Raw genomic sequence first — 20,113 nt, forward strand, 5'->3', positions numbered from 1 at the left:
ACCTCCAAAGTGCCTGGGAGACAGCTAAGTGAAAAGTGGGATATTACCATGATTTCATTAATGAATGAAAATGAAGATGTTGGCTAAGACTTACCCCTATATTACAGGGGAAATGAAATGGCAGACATAAGTAAAAAGCTGGCATGGGGGACCAAAGTACATCTTTCTGTTTCTGATGGGCGGTTGCTTTGGCTTAGGATATCAAAGGCTTTCTGAAGAGCTGAAACTATGAAGGAAATATTCTCTTGGTTTAACCAATTTCCATAATGGGGGTTAGGGAACACTGTCCCTTCTAGGACAGGAGAACTTCTTTAATTAATATTTCTTGTGACTGTTGAGTGCTCATCATCCATTAATATGATAATGTACCTTTGAAATTACAAATACAATTATGATGATAACTGCTTGGCTATAAAAAATAAAATAAAATCATAGATATACAAAGACTGAGCTGCAGCCCAGGAACTGATTCCAGGAGATGGCCCCAGGTTTTCTGCTTTTTCCCTGGTTTTGCTGGTAGAATGAAATTTGCCAAATGGTGTTTGGTTCTTGTTTATTATCAATGTGCTGCCAAGGTTGAAATGAATCAGCTTCAATTAAGATGGATGCACATAAAATTATTGCAAGCCCAAGGAGGCTGACTTTGTAGCTGAAAATAAAATACAGTAAAATAATTTAAAAATAATTTTTTTTCTGAATCTAGAAATTAGGTAAGGGAAATCAAAGATCTCAAAGAGACAATGTTTTTTTTTAAATTAAGGATGAAACTTCTGTTTTTATAAATATAATATGCACCTGACACCAACCAAGCAGTTGCAATGTTTTCTCTGCATCACATTTCAGATGTTGACTCATATATTTGCTTGCCTGGGATACAGCAGAAAAGCACCATTTTGTTAAAGATGACATTTCTTTAACTATTTCTGGTAGCCTTTTCCAGTAATTAATGCTTCTGTTATGCCAGCCTGTGGGTACACTCCTTATTTTGCTCCATTTTGTAATAATTTTGTCCTAGTCTTGCTCTGGAGATTTTTTTTACTGTTAGATTTCATCTAGTTTAGAACAACTTAAAAAAAAAAATATTCCCACTAAAAATTATTTTCCTGTGGAGACTGTGAACACAAAACATTTATCATGATATTGACACAAGTTTGAAATATGCAAATATGGTTTTTACTTTTGTAGAGCTCAGTGAAATACAGGATATAAGAAATACAGAATCAGTAATGTTTTATACAATCCTTTTCCTCTTTGCCTGGTACCTCAAGGTGCCCTCTCTGACTGAAAATTCAGAGTTTGTTGCTGCTGTTGTCCTTGGAAACTTTTTTTTAAGCCCAGTTTACAAGGTCTAACCAACTGAATTTAATTTTCTTTCCTTTCCAATTTAGTTTAAAATTCAGGTGGAGGTTTAGCCTTTGACCTTATGAATTTTCTTTTTCCTGTCCAATGTCCCACTATTATTATTATTATTATTATTATTATTATTATTATTATTATTATTATTATGTGTTTTCTTGCTGTTGTTTCTTGTTTTGTTTTGTTTTGGGGTTTTTTTGTTTATTTATTCTGCTGGGGTTTTCTTTCCACCTTTTTCCTACAGGATGGGTTAAACAGTCACTCCCAGCACTTTTTGGACTCATTGGATCCAGCTCAAATCCACGGGACAAACATTTTGTTGGCACAAGAGCCCCAAGGATCCATAATCTGCAGTTCCTTTCAGTGCCCTGGCAGCCGTTTCCAGCCAGGACGTGTTTTTTGGGTTTTTGGAAAAACACGTTTTCATTCAAGAGATGTTACAGCAAAATTCGAGCAAGGTCTGCAGTGGTCTGTGTCCGAAGGCAACAAAGCCAGCTTTCTCCTCGGGTTTGGGTTTCTTTTCAGCACTTACCAACTTTGTCTCACAACACCCTTGAGGAGGCAAAAGCGCTTTTTGTTCCTTTATTAACAGGCGAGGGAAGCGAGACATTAAAATCCCGGTGGTGCAGCAGGAGGCAGCCCTGGGGACGCCTTGGTGGGGCAAAGGGGGGTTTGGGGTGATGCTTTGGGTACCCCCCGGCCCCTGCTCACCTTACCCACCCTAACCTCCTCTCACAAATTTATTCCCTCAAAATTCAGAGCCACAAAGCTCTGGGAGAGATGCTTTGGCGGGAAGGCAGAGGATTTATTTGCCACTAACCTCTTCGGGGAGTTATTTTTTGTCCCTCTCCAGCCTGCACATGGCCCTGCCACCCCTCGCCAGTTTTAAGGCATTTATACACAGATCTCTGTGGAGGAAATGGGCTCTTTTTGTCCCGTATTGCAGATGGCAGCTATGAGAGAGGAAGATTTATGTCACTTGCCCAACTTCGCCCTGGAAGTCTTTGGCAGAGATTTGCACCCCGGTCTCCAACCTCACGCTACAATTTGTGACCATCACTCCTGGCTCCACTTCAGCCTCTCCTCTCTCAAAGCAGGCATAAGGACAATTGCTGTCTTTCACCCTTTTCTAACAAATCTCATGATAATTTATTAATATTTTTTTTTTTTAAAACCCTCTCTTTGAAGTGGTTTGAGACTGTGGAAAACTCCACTTTCATTAAAAGGTAAATTAAAGTTGTGGACAAAAAGGCTGAAGCAGAAAGACTAGAAACTGTAATATTAGCAGAAAAAATTCAACATTAAAACAACAAACTGCTGCTCCAAGGGTCATCCCTTGATTTACATGAAGTAATTCATGATTTTCCAGCACGGTTGCTGGGCAGACCTTAAAGATCAATGCCTCTGAGGGAATACTAATTTTAAAAAGTATTCAGCTCCTCATCAGATGTTGAGGAGTATGGCACGCTTTCATTTCTCCCTGCACATTAGCCAAATTAAATCAAAATAAATATCAATGAAAATATTGCACAGGACATAAAACCCCATCCATTTGTGCTCTATCCATATGCTGCTTTACGAGACGCTGGGTTTCGTTCCTGCTCCGCTCTCCGCTGCCAGCCCCGAGCGCGCAGCAAGGCGCAGAGTCCCCGATGTGCTTCAGGCATTCATCCCTCCAATACTGCACCCCGGGGCCTGCCTGCAGTTTTGTTCTCACCCTGTATCTTCGCCAGGCTTGTTTGTGCCCATGGGCAGCAGCCGTGGCCCGGCCAACGCCTGCCAGGCCGGCTCCAGTCCTGGCCACCGGCTCAGGCTGCGCCGCCATCACTGCGGGACCAGCCGCAAGGTGCGTTCCTGCCAGCGAAAAGTACAGTTGCTAAAAGGTGCTTTGTTCATTAATTATCTTAGGGTGGTTTGGACAAAGTAAACATTTCCACGTCCAGGAAGTTGTTTCTGAGGGATGCTGGTGCATTCGCACCCCGCGGGGTCGCTCGCTGTGCAACTGCACCGAGGCGCCGCGCAACCTGCAAAGCACGGAGTGCTCGCGGCAGAAATCATAAACCACAACTCAGGGTTTGGAAATGCAACCAATTTGTGCCGGCTCAGGAGCAAGAGCAGCAATTTCTGCTTTTAAAACCGGTGCAGTTTTTAGGGTAATGTGATTAGAGATTCAACATTTCCCCCTCTCATTATTATTTAGCTCCCTCATTTGAATGCTCAGGTTTTAGGGAAGGGGGATTGCTTGGAAATTACAGACGCAGCCAAATTTCTTCCTTCCCCTTTGACAGGGCAGCGCTGATGGTTATTGTTCTTTTCTAGCTGCATTACGCTGTCCTTGATTTTTGTTTCAAGCAGTCTAATGGCATGATGTCAAATCCTGCTAATTGGTTTAGGATTAAAATGCAGGGCCACATCACTCTCTTGATTAACCAGCAGCAAAACTGCTTTTGTCTAACGATCGTTTCAGAGGAGAAAGAAAATAAAGCATATAAAGGAAGCGTCAGGCTTTTGTCAGTAAAAATACATAGGAAACTGCTTTTTTTTTTTTTTTTAAAGGAAAAAAAAATTGCCACTGTGAGGCCCACTAAGTTTTGACTTGTAGCAGTTCAAAAGCAGCCCTGTGGGGAAAGATCGCTTCCTGAGGAGCAGGGACTGTGCTTTTATCCAGCATCCAGCCACTCGCTGTGCTGCACCGGAGCATCCGTGGCTGGACCTGCTCGTATTTAACACACCAGCAACAAAAAATCACAGGAACATCTCAGCCCCATTTCTGGCTTCTCTGACACCCAAACAATCCCAGTCCCAGCTGAGTTTGTACCGGGATAAATAACCCAGGACTGAGCAAACGCTGTGGTGGGCAGTGCAGCACCAGGGAGGTGCTGGGAGCTGCAGGCTCTAGCAGGGACCTGAGCAGGATGTAGGATGCCTGGGGCCATGGGAACGGGCTCTGCATCTGCAGCATCCCCCTCCACTCACCCTAAGGACTCAGAAATTAGTTCTGCATCCTGAAACAGGGTTGTGCTTGCTGGGACAGAGCTCACCTGTTGGGTAATGAGCATAAAGAGGTAGTTTTTCATGGGGATTATTGGGAGAGGAAGAGGGGAATTCATGGTTCAAATTAAAATAGTGGAAGCAGCACCAAACCACTACTTTGCTACCCCTCTGCTATTAAAAATAATACCCCAACAAACCCACAAGAACACCCCCAACAACCCTCAAAGATTCTCCCTACTGCACTGTTTAATCTCCTTGGCTCCTGTTTTCCCTGACCAGCTGAGGGATTTAATTTCCAGGGAATTAGACGTCCAATTCAGGGCATTGTTTTGGGAAATGTGCACACGATTTACCACACACAGTCCTGAAAGTCACCATCAGACCCAGCACTCCCAGCACGCTCCAGTCCCATCCCTGCTCTGCCGGGAGGTGAAAGGGGCTTTATTGGGAAGGTTTTGATGCATTTGGCATGTCTTTGAACCTGGCTCCCCCAAAGGGAGAGAATGAACTCAGGCGGAGAAAGAAAAAAGGAAATAAAAGGGCCCTTCCCATCTGCCCGGCTGCATTCAATGGGGAGCTTTTTAAAAGGTATAATAGAGGTTTGTGTGTTCCTGCTGAGATTTGTTCTGGTCAACTTCTCCAGGGCGCTCAGACGGGGCGGTGTGGTGTGCCCGCCCTCCCCCAGCACCCTCAGAAAGAAATTACAGTTGGTTTCCTTTTTCTTTACTAATTTTTTTCTGCTGCAAAAAGTGTATGCCCTGCACACACATTGCTCTTGCACAAAAGCGACTCGAGCCAACCCTGCCGAAAACTAATGTGGGTGTTTCTCTGGGTTTTTACCAGCAGTGCAGTAAAGCCTGGTGTTCCCAAGCATGGCACTGAGGCATCCAACCCCCAAATATCCCTACAGGATCCAGCCCAGGTTTTCCTAGAGAGCATCACTGGGACAATGGGGATGGGGAGCATCTGAGGGCTCAGCCCAGTTTTCCAGCATCCCGTTGTGGAGATAAATCAACAGCACATTGGCCGTACTCCAGAAGTTGTCCTACTCTTTATTGTGCTCTGTGACTTGTTGGTGTGATTATTAAAAGCCAGGTTGGCTGCAAAGCTGATTTTTTTAATGCACTTCTGGCCCAGAGCAGACGAGATGACATTTAACAACAGCAAACGCTCAAGAAGGGGCCCTGTGTCAGCACCCAACAGGTACAGAAACGCCTGAGAAGTTCTTGGCTGTCATGAGCAGCTTTCTGCTTTGCAAACTATGATAGAAAGAGTGGAAATACGCTTTGTGTGCTTTTCCCTGACTCTGGGACTCCAAAGCAGGAAGATGAGAACATCCTGCACACATGTTAATTAGTCATTCCTTAAAACCAAATGTCACAGCGCTCATATTTAATTCCAAGAACAGACTGATGAATATGTACGTATAGTTATATTTCATTTACATACTCTGGGATTTGTTAAGAGACGCCTAATAAAACCATCTAAAATGAATTAGATGTTCTCCTAACAACATTTATTTTGAATTCACGTATATCAGAGAAACATTCCCAATACTGCAATAGGGGATTTTCATAGATATAAAATACATATATTTCATTTCATAAATGAAGATAGGGAGTTAAAGCAGCCACCTTCTAAATGGGATTCGATTCTAGAAGTAGAAAAAACACGAAATGGGGCTTGAGGGTCAGGGGAGGCAGTGATTGGGGTTGTAGGAGCCCAAAGAAGATGAAGCTCAGCACCCAGAACACTGTAAGAAAGTGTCCACATAAGGAAAATATTAAAGGAAATAAATTCACTCCTCAAAGCCAGCAAGAAAAGAAAATCCCCTTGAGACATTTGTGTCCTCTTATTTTCAATTCCCCAGTTCTATATCTAATAGTTTTTGAAATTTATTTTTCCCTTTACTCAGAGCCCCTGCCCTTGGAGTGGGGTACATCCAGGTACGTGCACTCAAAAAAGCCATTCCAGCCCAAGAGGCCCTTCAGGGATTTTTTTCCCTTTTCAAACGAAACCAGTTTATAGAAAAACCCCTGTGGTTTGGTTTTGTGTTTTGTTCTTCCCCCTCTAACTGCCCTGCACCCTGCGAGCTCCCAGGGAGCACAAAAGCGTGTCCTGGCGGGCACATCATCGGCTCGACAGGTCGTGCCGCGGGAATTCAGCTCACACTCCCGCGGATGTGTGAGTCTGGAACAAATCTGGCTCACCCGCCTGCCTTGGCCGGCCTCCGTAGGGCTAAGAGGGGTGGAAGGCAGTAAAATCTCCTTTCAGTCTATAAAAATCTGCAGAGATATTTGGAATGTGCAGAGGGAGCAGATCTCCCGGGTAAAGCAGAGCAATGATTAAAATAGTCACTTTTCTGACCGTAATCGCAATTTAAATACTGCAGCTTTTGTTTGCGGAATGGCTTTGGTTTATATTCTAGTGACAGTCACACAACTCCAGGGGTTGTTTTTGGAGTTAGTGGCAAAAACATGTGGTTTGAATTTAAAGTCTTAAAGTTAGAGGATCGACGTTTCTCCAGCAAAGATATTGCCAGTGTCTCTATGAGTCATAATTTTAAATCATCAGGAACCTGAACACTCCTCATTAAATGATTAAAGGGAACAGTAATGAAAAAGCTAAAAGAAAGGATAAATATACAGCCATAGAAACAGGAACATCTATTTTCAAAGCAGAAAAAAATACTACCATCCTGACAAAGGGCAATAAACTTATCAAACTAACCCTTTTTTTTTTTTTTTTTAGTCGAGAATGTAATCTTAATAAAGAAACAAATTTCAGATGGCAAGGTAAGATTACAGCTCTTCTAGACTAGGACTAGAATTTTCCCATAAACAGGTTATTGCTATGGGTTCTGGTCATAATTAACTCTGTATTTATGCCCCACTTTCTGAGAATAAAATGATCCCTGAGACCAAGTGCTTGATAGTGAAGTTTCCTGCTGGGGTATCAAACTTGTTTCTCTCTATGAGCTCCATGTCCGTGTTTTCCCCAGTAATCATGGCCTCAACTCAGCTCTCCCACACCTGACCTCATTCCCTTCTCCCCTCCTAAAACAGAGAGTGGGACATGCAGACCAGAGCAGGGCTGGGTTTTGCAGACTAGCATCTGTATGCAAGAGAGAGGAGCAAAGATAACCCCACTCTGTGTAAAACCATACCTCAGCTGAGCTGCTTTTTCCTTCCTCAGAAAGACCAGGGGCTGTCCAATTCTCCAAAATCATTCTGACCAGTTTCAGTGGAATGGGAATGATTGTGGTTGCCAGAGATGGTGCTTGTTGGAAATCTTGGCACATTGTGTTTACAGGAATTGCATTGGGTGGGTTGCAGTTTTGCTCCTTCAGTGCCTGTTTTGAAGAAAATATGTGAAAAAAACAAATAAACAAAATATTTTTAAAAAAATAGGTAAATGTATTGACTGAGGCATTACGTAGGATAAATAAATATAAATACATGAGGCTCGCTGCCTGACTGTATCGATACATTGGCACGAATTCAAGGGTTATATTTGCAATGCAGAAAATAAGCCAGTGAGTCATCTTCCCCACGCTTTGGCTTGCCATCCTCTCCCATTTTCGCTTTGACCCGGGAGGGCACAGCACACAGCCTGAAAATAGGCAGTGGGATGATGTGGCGTGGCTGCACCACTCCGCTCCGCGCGGGAAGCGCCCAATCCCATCCGCAGGCAAACGGGAGGGATGCTCAGGAAAAGTCAGAAAAATGCTGCTGTGACAGGCATTCTCCTGCTTTTCTTTGATCTGCATTCTACCAGCCAAGGGAAATGAGCATATAAGGAGAATCCCCCCCAAAATAGGTGATTATAATAATAATAGTGATGATGACGATGATGATAATAATAAAATAATGACACATAGAAACACAACACCCAAAGTTGCTGCATTTTAATCCACAGGTCCATGGACTTAAAACTGAATCACAAACAAAATTAAAACAGGAAACTGGAGGCACACAGTTTAAATAAAAAAATGAAATTTTGGATTGTAACATTTGCAAATGTAAAAATAGGATTCAGCCTTAGGCTCCATTACAGATGACTCCACCATGACAGCTTGGCAAACTGAATCAGTGACTTACCTCCCCAAAACAGCTCTTTTCTAGCAGATTTCCAGGGCCAGGCAAGTGGTTGTGGTCTGGCTGAAAGTGTCTTAATGCAAATGGCCAAGGTGGGCAACTGAGAGCAGAGAGGTGGCTCCAACACCTGGGTCACCAGACCCTTTCCTGATGACTTTCCAGAGCTCTGCTCTCCCACTTGCATTAGATGCTGCTTTTAGAGGGGACAGGACTTTCCCACAGCATCTCCCTGGTCACTGAGTGGTGTGGCAGGTGCTGCACCAATCCCCAAATCTGGTCCTGGGCACTTAACTTCTCTGCAATGACATTGTACAACCCAGCTGGAGATGCCCTCCCCTCCCTCATGTCCCTACACATGGAATGCAATCCCCAGGAGAGAGCCTGTGCTCATGTTTAATCTGCTGCTTTCCTGGAGAAGGAATCTGACAGTCCTGATCCACCCTGTTCTGCTCCTCCACTACTGAGCACCAAATCCTGACTCCTATGAGCATGAGCTGTTGGTCAGGTCAAAGGAACTTTCAACTTACATATATTAAAAAAAAAAAATAAGAAATATATACATGTACACACATATAATATATAGACACAGATGCACAAGATTGTAAGCAAAAGTTACCTAAACCCCTGTGGTTCTAATCACAGTAATACACAGTAGCAGTAATACATTGATATTTCATTTCCAAGGACCCAAGGCATAATTTAGAGAAAGGATTCTTAAGAGTACAGCACCTAGCTTAAAAGCAGGTAATTTCCTTTCATCCCACCATTCTCCTGTCCTTACCCAAGCCTTGCTACTTCATATAAGCCATAGAACCCTTCACAAACAACCAACATACTGTATTCCTATTTAAGATATTGGCTACACTCAGTTTTTATGCAGCTTTTGATCCCCAGTCCTAAAGCATCCATATGAGGGGCCTTAAAAACAGGTGGGTATGTTTGCAAGAGCAAGTTTTCTCCCCCATCCTGCCATCTCTCATCTTGCCATCTTTCATCTTGCTTCATGGATTTTTCCATTAAAAGAATCGAGCATTAAAAAAAAAAAATGATTGAAGTCTTAAGACCTATGTATTAAGATACTTCCTTTTTTTTTTTTTTTTTTTTTTTTTTTTTTTTTTTTTCTTTTGCACATTGGAAGGAAGTTATCTCAGAGATGCATCAAAATGTGGCTGTCTCTTATTTTATCTCCTCAGTCCAACAGCCTGGCAGAGGCACACATGGGACATGGTGACCGAGGGCTTGGTTAAGGATGTAGGAGAAGGTTCCCTTTTCCCTCTGCATCCATCCACACACAAATCATATGTACAACATGGGTGCCTGCTAAGCAATGGATTCAGCACATTCACTAAAGAGATTGTTTTCTTAATAATTCCTCCAAGTGTGGGAAAACAACAGAGCGCTCAGTCCAGAGGCATCCCCAGGGCCAATGTGGTTTTGTTCTGTGCTGTCCTTGGAATATTTGTGCTTTGCAAGTCCCTGGAAAGAGGGATGCTCGTGCAGCAGCATAAACCCCTTTGGTGTGCTACCACGTGCCTTCCCTTGGACAATTTGTATTACAGAGGAGCTACAAAGAGGCAATATGTTTGGAATGGCTGATAGAGGAATTGCTCATATAGGCAAAACATAACATTTTTAATCCCATCCTCATTTAATTTTTTAAGCAAAATAAATGATCCCTGTATCTTGGCATATGCGTCACGTTGAAATGGAGCCATTACTCTGGGCAGCTTTTTCACAATGTCTTGCATAATGTGGTATGAAAATCATGTACAGCTCCTGTGTTTGTATCTCAGAAGGAAAATAAAAGGCAGTTAAATTACAATGCAAGAATTAAGCTATGAATGGATGTTGCACTCAAGAAGTCTAATGCTTAAGAGGGGGAAATGACAAGATTTTTTTTTTCTTCTTCTAGATATTTTATCCTTGCAACAAGCTCAACCATCAAATGTTTTGAGAGAGGTCAAAACTAGTCTATCTGTCTTTTTTATGTGAGTTTGTGAAAGGAATCTCTCTGCGTGGAGTTGTACAGGAATTGACACGATAAACCTAAATGGCTCCTTTACAACTGTTAGGGTTTTCTGTAAACACATGCTGTCCTGCCAGCCAACCAGCTTCAAACCCGGGTGCTGAGCACAGCAGATGGTCTATCCTGCCGATACACACGCTACTAATTCATATTTCAATACACAGCTTTGCTGCCTAAACGAAGCCACTGCCTCTTGGAAAGTTTTAAAACTCCCCATAACTGGTCATCCTGGGGAGGTTAATTGTGAAGACAGGGGAAGGCTGCAAAGAGGAGGCCACTGGCTCTCATGGGAATGGACATTTTGGAGGTGCTTGCTGCAGAGTTGCAGACATGAGTCCTGCCATGCAGTGCCTCCTGCCAAAGGGAAACCATGGCATGGCTGTGCTGCAGTAATAGAGGAATAAATAAACCCAGAGAAATCAGCACTGCGGGACAGAAAAGGTAAGCAGCAATGAAAAATAGGGCTACTGGCAGCATAGTGGTCACAACACCTTGCTATTGGCACGGTCATGTCAGAGGAGGATTTTTAGGGGAAGGCAGCTTTTTGGGAGGGATGAAGGATAATGCAGCTATTTAAACAGCTGCCTTGACCCTTACTGCACCAGCTCTGCAACTACTGCTATGTGCAGGAACATATTTTGGCATCAACACTTGATGTAAAAACCCTTGACTAAATCAGTTTCCCTTCTCATCTCCTGCAACAACCAGCTATCACCTCACAGGTTTGAGGTTTGGGTAAGATGGTGCAGTACAGGATCATCATCTTTCCACTGGGCTGCCAGAGCAGGATGTGAAAGGGAAATTGTTATTTCACCTTGAAAAATAAAAGAGCGGGGGAAAATGCAGGTTCTTGGGGGTTTTATGACTTTATGAGGCAGGGTAGCAGGTTTATGAAGCTGAAGGTACCGTGGACATCATAGTGTGCAGAACCTTGGGCACATCAGCTCAGGGCTTGTCACCATGTCCTGTGGTCAGGGCATTCTGGTGTCACCAACTGGTGACTCTGAGAGTGAACTGGGAGCATCCACTGGTGAGCCATGGACCACTGCTGCTCCTGATGGAGGAGGACACACGAGACACATCCTAAACACTTCCACATGTGCCTGAAGATAGATATTCCATGCATTTGGCCTGGAGCCCCCACACTGGTGTATTAACTTCTCTCCATTGCTGACAATTGCTTACACCAGAAAGAAAAAATAAAGCTAAACCCCTGAAGGAGCAGCAATCCTCAGCATTAATAACCCCTCTCTTTGCAAGGGGATTGCTGCTTGAATTCCCTTTGCTGACGTTTTATCAAATTCTGTACCTCCTCCACTGAGCCATGATCAGCTGGGTGACTTCATCAAGTTCAACACTAAGTAGGAGCAGAACCTCCTTCTAAAATTCATTTAATCTTTCTCCCAAAGGAAAAATGAAAATTAATATTAATTTTCTCTTGCTATTTCAATTTACCTACTTCTCTTCCAGAAACTAAACTATAGAGGTGTTCCCAAATCCACAGGTTTTTTTCTCCGGTTGTAACAGAGAATGAAGAGTTCTGATAAATTTGTTAGAGTGGAAAACAGAATGAAAGTGTCCCTAAGAGGGGGAGAACAGCCATTGTTGTCATACACTATTTTGGCTTTCCTTGGTTAAAGAGTCTCAGATGTATAATTGGGTTTATTCTTAAAACAACCCCCCCCCAAAAAAAAAAAAAAAAACGATTTTGAAATCTTGTGTATTGTTAAAGAATAGAAAATTAAAATCAGGAATTGCTGCAGAAGTCACTCACACTGTAAATAAGGAGAACATAAATCAGCAGAGAGACAGAGTCTTACAACTTAATGACTAATTAAAAAATACTAGTATGCAATTAAGGAGTGTCTTTTGATAAACATGCTGTACTACACGAGTTAGCTCTATGCAGACACACAGCATTGCAATAATTTATTATTTTTATATCCTAGGCATAAATGTATGGCATGTGTGCGTGTGTATTATATTGATGCAAGGTAACGTGCAGGGCTCTGTGTGTTGCCATTTGAAATGAAAAATCTACTTACTATAAATCAGATAACCCCCTTCCATTTAGATTTAAACCTTCTCCTTAGCACACCTACTGCCAAGCTGTGGGAAAAAGGCAGGGGAGGCATTTCCAGAGGGAAAAGTGGAAGCTAATGAGAAACAGCCACGTGTCTGCGCCTTTTTGTGAGGTTCTGCAGTGCTCTTGGTCCATGGGATAGGAGTCATTGCAAATGGCAGTGGCACTATTTCTAATGGATCAGGGAAGGGTCTTGCTTTTCCAACTTTCTTTTGGTCACCTGAACCATTTTCAAAGTCTTCTAAATGAGACTTATTGCCATCACACACATCCAACTGCAAACCAAATCCTGCCACTTGCAGCTCCAAAAGCCACTCCCCACGTCCAACTGCTTCTCTCTGTGCTTCGACTCAAGGCAAATGACAGACACAGAACTACTCACATTTTGGGTTCCTGAGACCAGGATACTCCACCCCACTAATGGCATGAACCATGTTGCTGAAGAACACCTAGAACAGAGCAGGTGGATGATAATAAGATGGATTGATCAGACAAAAGATGAGCAGCAAAGCAACACAAGCTCAACATGCCATCCCTCAGAGCTTATCTCATTTCTCCTGCAGCCAGGCTGTTTAGATCAGGAATACATTTTCTAAAATTCTCCCCCTTTCTTACTTTCTGGAAGATCCTCCCAGAAATGCTTGGCTCTCTGCAAGCCATGGGGGGGTCTCGGGGTGCTGCTCGGGTGGACAAGTGGCTGCGCTCCCGCCTGGAGGCAGAAACCACAGCAGCAAAAAACCAGATTTCACGAGAAGAGCAGGGGAGGGAGGGGATGAACAAAAAAAAAAGGGAATGTGTTAGTTAACTTCGTGTGGTTGTTCGAGCCACTTCCTGACACCCGAGCGAGTCATCTGAATTTAACACATTTCTCTTTTGCATTTTGCAGCTCACCTTTAAGAGAGCACAAGGCGGAGGAGGTGGGAATATATGGACTTCAGCCCTTCCCATCCGTTTCCCCCTGTTACTTTCAAAGATTTTCTATTTAGAAAGGAAGGCTTTTTTTTTTTTCCTGCTGTTCATACATTACACATACTTCCCAGCCAAAATATCTTGCTTGTATATTTTTTTAATTTAACCTACATTACTCAAAATTGCTCTAAGAATAATTAAAGATAATTACTTTCCCCATCTCTTTGATTTACCTGAGATTTTATTTCTGAAGAGTGTTTTAAGAAAAACCATTTAAAAAATGGAGAGATTAACAATTACAGAAAAAAACAATCCCACATCCTCCTTCTTGTCTGAATCTAATGAAAATGTTTAAACTGCATGGATATTTATCCTTATGAAAAACATATGAACAAAACAAAACCCCCAGTATTCTGGTGAGATTCTGTAAACAGGACAAAACGTTAACTGCGGAAATATATCATTTAAGACCTTTATTTCCTTCTAGCTCTTTCCAGGCACCAAACGAGCTTTGCATGCAGATTTCGTTTCAGCTGGGTGGAATCATTCTCATAACTATTCTCCAAAGCCCAAGCTTTGAGGTCAGCCCTGCTCTTTCTGCAATGGGATAAATATTAACAAGTGTGACTAACCCATTCCTTGCGCCCTTCTTAAATTTTCCAGAGTGTGTCAGCAAGCATGAAAGCCAGAGATCAAAAAAGGCAAGGGTTTTATTGTTGGAACCGGATGGGAACAGGGATGCAATATAGGCGAAGTCCCAGCACCTCGGAGAAGTTGGTTTATAACAACACCAATAAAAAATGAAGGAATTACTGGGCTTCAAGAAAATGACCTTGTTCTCCTGCTCAAAAATGAGTCAGTTTTCACTTGACCCCTACAATAACGTTTTACAAGGGCTGGACCAGTTCCCCAGGAGCAAACCTGGCCTTTCCCTGTGGGTCCCAAAGGACCCAGGAGGGGACAGAGAAGGTGTAATATAGCTCAGTGCCTCCTGGGCAGAGGTGACAGGGCTGTGGTGGCCTCAAGGGCTCAGGCTCGCTCCTCTTTTTCTCTGCACAGCTTCTGCTTATGAAGTTTCATGGATAATCTTCCCCCCTCCCATGCAATGCATCCTGCTGTGACCCAACCTGCCCCCTGTGATGGAGTTTGTGAGACCAAGACACAACTGGTTATATCACCCAGATGTCTCTAGGGGGGAAACTCTTAGTTTAACAAATCTGGTGTTCAATAAAGCACCTCAAGATGCTTATTACAAGTGCAGTTTGATCCGTGCAGCAGCAGCAATGCAGAGCCCAGTTTGGAGAGGAATTGGGACACAGGAGCCAAGCAGTTTTGTGCATAATCAGTTAAGTGACAAGAGGGAAGTGGATTGCACTTCTGGTGAGCAGGGTATTGGGAAGGGAGGGAAATAAACCAGGGAGGGTTGGGAATTTAAAGGCATCTATCATACAGCTTCCCAAAACTGGACAAATCCTGTAGACATGAGGAGAGCACGGGGCCTCTGTACACACTGCTCATACCAAAAATTTGTCAAAACCAGATTACAGCCTTGAGAATATCCCTGCTCAAACTCAGATCTAGTCCTGACAAAGCCAAGGAAAATTAAAAGCCAACTGAAAAAAACCCCAAACCACCAGAAATGATGAGCAGTGGTATTAAATCCTGAAAGAGGTTTTATTCACGTGATCAACCAGAACCTGGGCCCGTATGATTCAGAGTTGTTCCCTCATAATGCACATACCTCTTGCTTTCCAGAATGTGTTTAATTCTCCTATGCATTCCCTCAAACAAAAGGTATGTCCCACATTTCAGCAGCTCTGTTGCATCTACTCCACTGACCCCAGAAGAAATCATCTCACTCACTTTGTTTCCACACCTGGCTTTCCTCTCCTCCAGGATGTTAAACTGCAGAACAGTACACACCCAAGAACATAAACTTTTCTCCCTTCATCTCTTGAAGCACTTTAGCTTGAAAACCAGCAATTTTTGAGGTTACTGGGTTTGCAGATTATAAGAAAAAAAAGAAGGTACCTGAATTGTGGTCCTGACTTAGATAGTTCCTGTTCCACAGTCTTGTTCCACCCTGGTGCAGTGATAGCCAGAGCTTCCAAAGGCATGAAGGGAGCTTGAAAAGAAAGGAGGAAAAGGCAACCTTTAGTGACCCCTTATCTCATAGCCTGTGATGTCTGCCATGGCTTGACAGAACATGTGAAAACCCCCCGCAGACACTGTACAGGAGAGGTGGGCCTGTCCAGAGGTGACACTAGTGAAAGCAAACCTCATACCCAAACTCTAGATCAAAAGAAAGCCCTTATGTTTTTCCAGCATAGGAAATATTTGGATTTGGGCTTTTTTTTTTTAACTCAGTGGCTCCTGATGCCCTAAAAATTCCTGTGTGTAAATGCCAGACACCCAGCTGAGTCCAAGGAGTGTCACAAAGGAGCCACCTGCGAATCAGTGCCCACTGCTCTGCTGAGGTCACCATCTCCATGGCATGGCAGTGACATTCCCTGCAGCAGTGCCAACGGAGCCGTGCCGGAGAGGCCATAAGGAAAAGTCCCAGGAAACTTTGTAACTTGCATAACTTCTAAACTTTGCCCAATTAAACTGTGGTTCCATTAAACTTTCCTTTAGCTGGCAAAGGACTGGCTGAGTTATTATGGGGAACAGCCCCAGGCAATTAAAAGCAAGAGCAACATTACAAATCTACGATTTGTTAGACAAAAATCCCTTGCAAAAGACACAGCCTTACAGAGTTATAGCTTACACAAATGGGGAAAACCAAATTAAATGAAAAAACATATTGTATATTATCTTAATTTATATATAAGATTTTAGACAGTTCCAGATTTCTGGATTAAATACAATACCATGTGGCTCCATTAAGCCTCACTGGCCTTTTAGAATATTATTGAAAGAAATAATATATAACAGTTTGAAAGGTTTTTGGATGCTTGGTGGCATCATTATGCAATTTATTAATATGTGGGCAGAGTGACTAATGCCTCTGAGGATGTATTTTTAGTTTCAAAAATAAAATTTATAAAAAAGAAAAGTGTGCTGGGGGGGCCAAGAAGGAAAAGCAGCTACAACTGGGTTTGTGCTGGAGGCATGTGATGGCATCCCTCATTCTGTCTGTCCCTCCACACACCCAGTGCCCAGAACAGCCCTTCTCCTTTCACTTATGCCATTCCCAAAGGGGCCCAGAGGCTCCTGCTATTGCAATTTGGTAGAATTTGGATATTTAGCTCCATTTCTGGCATCTTTCCTCCATTTTTAAGGCTGAAAGGGACAATTCAGATCATCTAGTTTAACGCTCAATATAAATCCCCAAGAAAATAATTTCACACATTCACTCGCTAATTGAGCCGACTACTATATGTTTCACCAGTCATCTGGGCTGGCCTCCAGTTCTGATTTCAAGATGCAAAAGGATGACAAATCCCCTGCCCCCTTCAACAGTCTGCCCCCTCTCCCTTCCCAATCTCTCAATTTTGCCTGTCTTAAATTTCCAGCCATTGCATCTCATTATGTTTTCCCCCCATTAGACTATAAAGCCCTTTTGTACACGGTATTTTTTTCCTCCAAAAGCATTTTCTGCCCAGAGTCAGAGCACTGCCTGATCTGCTTTTTTTGCTAAGTTCACCAAATGGAGCACCTTAAGCCTCTCTCCACAAGATTTCTTTTTCCAACCCTCAAATCATCCCTGTAAAACTGTACCATAGGCTGAGAGTTTACAGCCTTCATCATGAAGCTGAATCCCTGAATCTCAGGTTAATAAACTCTATTTTTTAATAAGGCTTCTGTGAAATGACCAGAAATAGTCCCACAGGATGTGTTATTTGGAGGTAACTATTTCCACATGGGCTGAAGGTACAGCCCTGGGAGCAAAGCCTGGGGAGAGCAGTAGGAGAGTCCTTTACCCTTTTCTGCAGCCGTTTTTAGCACTCTTCCAAGCTGCATTTCAAAACCTAGGATTTTTCTGGAAGGGCCCATCCTGGTGGACATTTCCTGGACCACTAGGAAGAAGCTGAACAATTTTACCTCCCCATGCACACAGAGAAATTAGCTCCCAAGAAAGTTGCTTCTCTCAGCACAAAACCTTCCCTATGCTCAACAGCACTGGGAGCCCCATCTCCATCAGGAGCAGAGGCACTGACAGGTCTTGGCACATCTCAGTTCCCAAACCACTCCTTCCCCAGGCCCAAAGAGATAACTAGAAAATTTCTGAGATATCATCAGAGCCCCCCCTTCCCCAAAATTAATAGGATTAAGAATAAACCCTGGGGTTTTTCTTTCCCTTTTTTTCCTAGTGTTTGTGTCCATGCTTTGAAGCGGCTTCTTCCCATTATTAATTGGTTTATTTTCTGCTTGTTAAATGACAGTGGAGTTTCAAAGGAAGCTTGGCTCTACATCATTGGAGAAAACTTCCCAATATTGCCAAAAATACAGTGAAATGACAAGACATGGTGAGTTCTAGACAGTCTCCTCAGGCGCCGGAGCTACAGCTCACTGTTCCACAGAATCTGGATGACATAATACTCCACTTTTTCATCCGTCCTGTTTGACTTGGATGTGAGATTACACACCAAATGAGGAGCTTGGAAGAAGTGCCAGCTCAGTTCCATTTGGCCTGGACTTTATATACCCCACAGGGACAAACTTGTTGTTCTGAACTAAGACAAAAAATTTCAGAGTCAATCATAAGTGATAAAATATCTAAGCGAGGTCAGTGCTACTTTTAGGCTTGTTTTCCTCACTTGATTTGTTTGACTCTGTTGCTCAGCTTTACTCCCAATGCTAGTGATTAAAATCCTTCAAGACAGGCCATTCATTTCACTTCAGGCCATTTTCTACTTCCCAAAGTTGCCTACACATGCTGTGAAATCTTCCTGTGACTTAAGAGCTCCCCTAACCTACTTTCACTATTTGGTTTCAAACAAATCTTTTGTTCCCCTCTCTGATGAAAGACCACCAGTTTAAATGCAAATGTGAGTAGGCATTACAACTAGAGCAAACCAGCTAATAAACCCTCCAAACCAGTTAATATGACCCTCCTTTCCAGCTGTGAATTGTCCACAAAGAACATATGGAACATCTGGATTAGAAGAACATGCCATTGATTAACGACTCGGCATCCCAGTACTGGTGTTACACCCAAAAAGTAATGCAGGCTTCTGCAAGCAGCCTGCAAAATCTATTAGATTTCCAGGAGATTTTGAATTCTGGTGTAAAATGAAAAATTTCCACATGGCAAGCAGAATTGCTCAAGTATTCTCAAAAAATTTCTGTGCTAGGGAAAGCCTAAAAGTCTGATTTTATTGTGGAAGCAGGCAGGAATGGGTCAAAAATGCAAATAGGCTTGCATGCAAAGGAAATAGAAATAATCTTTGAAAGGAAAGAACATTAGTGGATGTTTCCTAATGGTCACCATTCACCCTGGTCATTTTTTTGCACTCCACTTGCCAAAGGCATAAGGTTTTAATTTATAGTCAATGTAATGTTTGTAGTTTCATCTACTTGAACGATTCTTTGGGGAATGGTTGCAATAGCTATATTCTGGGTTTAAATTGCATTTATTTTATTTTATTTTTTTAACTAGAACAGAATCTTACCAAGGAGTGAAACTGGAAAGGATAAAATTAGATTCCTGAACCTTCATCTCTTTTTAGAAACAGACATGAAAAAAACTGCATTCAGTTTTGTTAAATATTTTTTCCACATCTGGTGTTCAGTCAAAACCATAAGAAAAGTGCTGGAAATCTCACAAGAAGGCTCGTACTCTTGTGATTTCCAGTCCAATTTTTGCAGCCACAGGAGATCTGTATAGTTCAGATAAGAATCTGAAGCAGAAGCCAAACCCAAACTGTGAACCTCCTGAGGCTCACCCCACCCACAACAGCTTATGTCTTTACCCATCATTTGCAGCAGATGTTCTCCCAAATTCTCCAGTGAGATAAATTCCATTAAAAGTTTCAGGAGAAAGATTATAAGATACATACAATACCAAATAAAAGTGTCCGGAGGAGCTCATCATGGCCCATTAAACTATTGTTAAAGACCTTCATCCAGCAACATCTATTGATTAGAGCAGTTTGCTTCTCCTTAGGACTCATTTTTCCATGCTGAGCTTTGGGGGCTTTTTGATCTAAAGGCCACTGACGTCAAAGAGAGCATTTCCATTGTCTTCAGCGGGCTCCAGATCAAGCCCTTGACAAGCTGGTTCCCCCATAGGTCAGTCTGGAGAGTGGGCTTCTGCCAGCAGATTGTCCCTAGAACATTTCACTGTAGATTTACAATCTTTATAACATTTTTAAATGAAGTTCTATAGTTAGATTCATATGGTAAATCATAAATTACAGCAGACTCTGCAAGCTTGGGTTTGAGAGTTGGGATTTTTTTTTTTTTTCATTTTGCTCTCGGGAAGCATATAGCTTTTTTCCATAGGAACTTTTCTCCAAATGCTAATTTTACCTGTTTTCTTCCTTTTTTTTTTTTTTTTTTTTCCCTCAACATGTGCCTTTTCACTGCCAAACTCCTCTGAGGAAGGTTGTGCCTGTGGCAGTGTTGGCGATGTGGGCAGGCAGGGACTCACCATCCTCTGTCTTGATGTTTGTTGGAAGGGCAGGAGGTGTTTTTGGGCTCTGC

The 20,113-nt window shown here is 42.7% G+C and overlaps 1 long non-coding RNA gene across 1 annotated transcript in view; it reads right to left on the bottom strand.

Annotated features, from left to right (window-relative positions):
* LOC128811562 (uncharacterized) overlaps positions 1-13,007 on the bottom strand; it is a 36,084-nt gene extending 23,077 nt beyond the window's left edge. The window contains exons 1-2 of the long non-coding RNA XR_008438384.1: positions 12,939-13,007; positions 7,517-7,702 (exon numbers count right to left, since the gene is read on the bottom strand). This is a non-coding gene — a long non-coding RNA (uncharacterized LOC128811562). The remainder of the gene's footprint in view (positions 1-7,516; positions 7,703-12,938) is intronic.
* Positions 13,008-20,113: the final 7,106 nt, after the last annotated feature.

Source organism: Vidua macroura, chromosome 9, assembly GCF_024509145.1.
Source record: "Vidua macroura isolate BioBank_ID:100142 chromosome 9, ASM2450914v1, whole genome shotgun sequence".
NCBI lineage: Eukaryota > Metazoa > Chordata > Aves > Passeriformes > Viduidae > Vidua > Vidua macroura.